This window comes from Salvelinus sp. IW2-2015, unplaced genomic scaffold (genome assembly GCF_002910315.2).
Source record: "Salvelinus sp. IW2-2015 unplaced genomic scaffold, ASM291031v2 Un_scaffold1678, whole genome shotgun sequence".
In the NCBI taxonomy this organism is placed as follows: Eukaryota; Metazoa; Chordata; class Actinopteri; order Salmoniformes; family Salmonidae; genus Salvelinus; species Salvelinus sp. IW2-2015.
In genome coordinates, this window is record NW_019943080.1 from 1 (window position 1) to 5,514 (window position 5,514).

General features: G+C 45.2%; 1 long non-coding RNA gene across 2 annotated transcripts; it reads left to right on the forward strand.

Moving 5' to 3' along the window:
- The first annotated feature begins 2,124 nt into the window (after positions 1–2,124).
- Positions 2,125–4,194, forward strand: LOC139024588 (uncharacterized). 2 transcript variants are annotated; one of them, XR_011475921.1, is made up of 6 exons: positions 2,125–2,317; positions 2,590–2,637; positions 2,709–2,845; positions 2,987–3,025; positions 3,064–3,129; positions 3,163–4,194. It is a non-coding gene; the product is annotated as an uncharacterized lncRNA (long non-coding RNA). The 2 variants fall into 2 exon arrangements; XR_011475920.1 differs by having other exon boundaries at positions 2,987–3,129.
- The last annotated feature ends 1,320 nt before the right edge of the window (positions 4,195–5,514 follow it).

Below are 5,514 nucleotides of genomic sequence, written 5' to 3' on the forward strand. Positions count from 1 at the left end.
TCCGAGAGAGAGATTGAGAGGAGCTAAAGAGAGAAAGAGAGAGCTATAGAGAGGAGAGAGAGAGAGCTATAGAGAGGAAGAGAGGGCTATAGAGAGGAGAAGAGAGGCTATAGAGAGGAGACGAGAGAGGGCTATAGAGAGGAAAGAGAGAGCTATAGAGAGGAGAGAGAGAAGCTATAGAGAGGAGAGGAGAGCTAAGAGAGGAGAGAGAGGCTATAGAGAGGAGAGAGAGGCTATAGAGAGGAGAGAGAGAGCTATAGAGAGGAGAGAGCAATGAGCTATAGAGAGGAGAGAGAGAGCTATAGAGAGGAAGAGAGAGCTATAGAGAGGAGAGAGAGAGCTAGTAGAGAGGAGAGAGAGAGCTATAGGAGAGGAGAGAGGAGAGCATATAGAGAGAGGAGAGAGAGAGCTATAGAGAGGAAGAGAGAGAGCTATAGAGAGGAGAGAGAGAGAGCTATAGAGAGGAGAGAGAGAGCTATAGAGAGGAGAGAGAGAGGTATAGAGAGGAGAGAGAGAGAGCTATAGAGAGGAGAGAGAGAGCTATAGAGAGGAAGAGAGAGTTAGAGAGGAGAAGAGAGAGAGCTATAGAGAGGAGAGAGAGAGCTATAGAGAGGAGAGAGAGAGCTATAGAGAGGAGAGAGAGAGCTATAGAGAGGAGAGAGAGAGAGCTATAGAGAGGAGAGAGAGAGAGAGCTATAGAGGAGAGAGAGAGACCTATAGAGAGAGAGAGAGAGAGCTATAGAGAGGAGGAGAGAGAGCTATAGAGAGGAGAGAGAGAGAGCTATAGAGAGGAGAGAGAGAGAGCTATAGAGAGGAGAGAGAGAGGAGCTTATAGAGAGGAGAGAGAGAGAGCTATGAGAGAGAGAGAGAGAGCTATAGAGAGGAGAGAGAGAGAGCTATAGAGAGGAGAGAGAGAGAGCTATAGAGAGGAGAGGAGAGAGCTATAGAGAGGAGAGAGAGAGCTATAGAGAGGAGAGAGAGGCTATTAGAGAAGGAGAGAGAGAGCTATAGAGAGGAGAGAGAGAGCTATAGAGAGGAGAGAGAGAAGCTATAGAGAGGATGAGAGAAGAGAGCTATAGAGAGGAGAGAGAGAGCTATAGAGAGGAGAGAGAGAGATAGAAGAGGAGAGAGAGAAGCTATAGAGGAGGAGAGAGAGCTATAGAGAGGGAGAGAGAGAGCATAGAGAGGAGAGAGAGAGAGCTATAGAGAGGAGAGAGAGAGAGCTATAGAGAGGAGAAGAGAGAGTAAGAGAGGAGAGAGAGAGCTTAGAGAGGAGAGAGAGAGAGCTATAAGAGAGGAGAGAGAGAGAGCTATTAGAGAGGAGAGAGAGAGAGCTATAGAGAGGAGAGAGAGAGAGCTATAGAGAGGAGAGAGAGAGAGCTATAGAGAGGAGAGAGAGAGCTATAGAGAGGAGAGAGGAGAGCTATAGAGAGGAGAGAGAGAGCTATAGAGAGGAGGAGAGAGAGAGCTATAGAGAGGAAGAGAGAGAGAGCTATAGAGAGGAGAGAGAGAGAGCTATAGAGAGGAGCGAGAGAGAGCTATAGAGAGGAGAGAGAGAGAGCTATAGAGAGGAGAGAGAGAGAGCTATAGAGAAGGAGAGAGAGAGTAGAGAGGAGGAGAGAGACTATAGAGAGGAGAGAGAGAGAGCTATAGAGAGGAGAGAGAGAGAGCTATAGGAGGAGAGAGAGAGAGCTATAGAGAGGAGAGAGAGAGAGCTATAGAGAGGAGAGAGAGAGAGCTATAGAGAGGAGAGAGAGAGCTATAGAGACGGAGAGAGAGAGCTATAGAGAGGAGAGAGAGAGAGAGCTAGGGAGGAAGCTATAGAGAGGAGGAGATGAGAGAGCTATAGAGAGGAGAGAGGAGCTATAGAGAGGAGGAGAGGACTATAGAGAGGAAAGAGAGAGCTATAGAGAGGAGCGAGAGGAGCTATAGAGAGGAGAGAGAGAGCTAGTAGAGAGGAGAGATGTAGAGCTATAGAGGGAAGTGTAGAGTAGAGGGAGAGAGAGATGTAGAGATGGAGAGAGGAAAGAGAGACGAGAAAGATGGAGAGAGGAAAGATGGAGAGAGGAAGATGGAGAGAGGGAAAGATGTAGAGAGGAAGAGAGGAGATGGAGAGGAGAGAGAGATGGAGAGAGGAAAGAGGAGAGAGGAAAGATGTAGAGATGGAGAGAGGAAAGATGTAGAGATGGAGAGAGGAAAGATGTAAAGATGGAGAGAGGAAAGATGTAAAAGAATGGAGAGAGGAAAGATGTAAAGATGGAGAGAGGAAAGATGTAAAGATGGAGAGAGGAAAGATGTAGAGATAGAGAGGAAAGAAGTAGAGATGGAGAGATGTAGAGATGGAAAGATGTAGAGATGGAAAGATAGAGATGAAAGATGGAGAGATGGAAGATGGAGAGATGGAAAGATGGAGAGATGGAAGATGGAGAGATGGAAAGATGGAGAGATGGAAAGATGGAGAGATGGAAAGATGGAGAGAGATGGAAAGAATGGAGAGATGGAAAGATGGAAAGATGGAGAGATGGAAAGATGGAGAGATGGAGAGAGGAAAGATGTAGAGATGAGAGAGGAAAGATGGAAAGAGGAAAGATGTAGAGATGGAGAGAGGAAAGAAGTAGGAACGGAGAGAGGAAAGAAGTTGAGATGGAAAGATGGAGAGAGGAAAGAAAGAATTGAGAGGAGGAAGTAGAGATGGAGAGAGAAAGAAGTAAGAGATGGAGAGAGGAAAGAAGTAGAGATGGAGAGAGGAAAGAGTAGAGATGGAGAGAGGAAAGAAGTAGAGATGGAGAGAGGAAAGAAGTAGAGATGGAGAGAGGAAAGATGGAGAGATGAGAGAGGAAAAGATGTAGAGATGAGAGAGAGGAAAGATGGAGAGAGGAAAAGATGAAGATGGGAGAGGAAAGATGGAGAGATAGAGAGGAAAGAAAAAAGATGTAGGAGAAAAGAGAGAAAGATGTAGAGAGGAAGAGAGAAAAAAGATGTAGAGAGGAAGATGTAGAGATGGAGAGAGGAAAGATGTAGAGATGTAGAGATGGAGAGAGGAAAGAGGAGAGATGGAGAGAGGAAAGATGGAGAGATGGAGAGAGGAAAGATGGAGAGATGGAGAGAGGAAAGATGGAGAGGAAAGATGTAAGATGGAGGAGGAAGATGAAGAGAGATAAGATGTAGAGAGGAAAGAGAGAAAAGATGTAGAGAGGAAAGGAGAGAAAAGATGTAGAGAGAAAAAGATGTAGAGAGGAGAGATGTAGAGATGTATAGATATATAGAGAGGAGATATATAGAAAAGAAGCCTCGACCAGCCTACCGTCCCAACTGGAGGGACACACACGTACGCACACACAGTAGAGGTGACGCAATAACCCCCGGCGGCGCCCGACTCTGAAACTGCTCGTGCAGCATAAAAGTTCAGAGCAGAAGTGCTGCGCGGCAGCTCTATTCCAGTAAAGGTTCGTCTTCCTGAACAGTGCTGCCCTGACATGGTGCTAAATCACTACGGATCAAAGCGTGCTGATGTACAGTAATATCATCCAGAGAGGAGTAGTTACAATATGCCCTCCGCAGGGTTAACTGGCACATTGTGCCTACAGCTTGATGTACCGACCCCACAATAAAAGTAGACCACAACACACTGTTGATAATGTAAGGTTCGGCGCGTTAGCCAGTAGCCGCGATCCATTTATAAACCACCTCCATTTATTGATTCTGATTGGACAGATTTACAGCGGGTTTGTTCGAACGGCGCCCTATTTCCCCATGGGGGCTGTCAAAAGTAAGGCTCTGGTCAAAACAAGTGCGTTATAAAAGGAATTGAGGCCATTTGGGAATGTGTGGCCTGCAGTTTGAATGTCCTCACAGGCCTGCATTAATCAGGGCTGGTCATCTGTTGGGGACACACACACATGCACACACACCCTGCACAATTATTAGAATGGGAAAATATGGACTTAAGATTGATCATTAGACAAGGTTTGTTTTCTGACAGTGCTATTACTTAGTGGGCAGGAATGTACGGGTGTGGGTGTGTGTGTAAAGTGTTCCATTGAGAATAAGCCTGAGGGATGGAAACACAGACATGAAGAAATTATGAGTTTGGTGAAGGACTAGAACGTGGGACAGAGTTTGAGACGCAGCCTACGACCTGATGATTGTCATTTCCACTTAAAAGTACCATCGAGGACCGACGTGAAGTCCGTAGGTGCGTCAACATGTAAAACAAAGAGTCTAATATTTTTTGAGAAATGAAGGTGGTGTGTGTGTGTGTGTGTGGTGTGTGTGTGTGTGTGTGTGTGTGTGTGTGTGTGTGTGTGTGTGTGTGTGTGTGTGTGTGTGTGTGTGTGTGTGTGTGTGTGTGTGGTTGTGTGTGTGTGTGTGTGTGTGTGTGTGTTGTGTGTGTGTGTGTGTGTGTGTGTGTGTGTGTGTGTGTGTGTGTGTGTGTAGAGGAAGAGAGAGCTAGGGAGGCAAAGGAGGTATGGAGAGGAAAGAGAGAGCTATGGAGAGGAAAGAGAGAGTATGGAGAGGAAAGAGAGAGCTATGGAGAGGAAAGAGAGAGCTATGGAGAGGAAGAGAGAGCTATGGAGAGGAAAGAGAGGCTATGGAGAGGAAAGAGAGAGCTATGGAAGAGGGAGAGAGAGCTATGGAGAGAGAGAGAGAGAGCTATAGAGAGGAGAGAGAGAGAGCTAAATAGAGAGGGAGGAGCTATAGAGAGGAGAAGAGAGAGCTATAGAGAGGAGAGAGAGAGCTATAGAGGGAGAGAGAGAGCTATAGAGAGGAGGAGAGAGCTATAGAGAGGAGAGAAGAGAGCTATAGAGAGGAGAGAGAGAGCTATAGGAGGAGAGAGAGAGAGAGCTATAGAGAGAGAGAAGAGAGAAGCTATAGAGAGGAGAGAGAGAGAGCTATAGAGAGGAGAGGAGAGAGCTATAGAGAGGAGAGATATAGAGAGGAAAAATATAAACTGTTTTCCATCCTAAAAAAGGTGAATAAGCAAAGGCTTTGATTTCTTGGTCAAGCAACTAGCAGATAAAGTGTTAAAGTATCAGAAACACATCGGAACACAATAATGTGAATAAAACCCTGACAACTAATATAAACACTTACATTTAGTTTTGGAGAAATGATTTGCCTTCTGTAAGTTTATTAATCATTGCCTTGTTGCCTTGTAATTCCATACCAAAACCCACATCTTTAAGATATTTTCAAATGTCTCTCTCCGCATGAGGGATAATGAAAGTTTTCATGAAAGTAACAAGTAAAGGTAGATGGTAGACCTACCAATTAGTTATATCGTTTTTACTGATATTAAGTGATTCAGACTGGGAATTCTGTTACCAGATTGGAGTTACTGCAATTTCATTGGCTGAAAGGGGAAGTCATGGGAGTCACAACGCACAGTTGGGTCACCTGCTACTTTCCTCTCTTCCACTGGCATACTGTTATGTTCAAATTTGGGGAAATGACACACTCTAATTGTTTTATATTTTTGACATTTTGTCAGGAAATGCAACTCTGTCTCAGGTT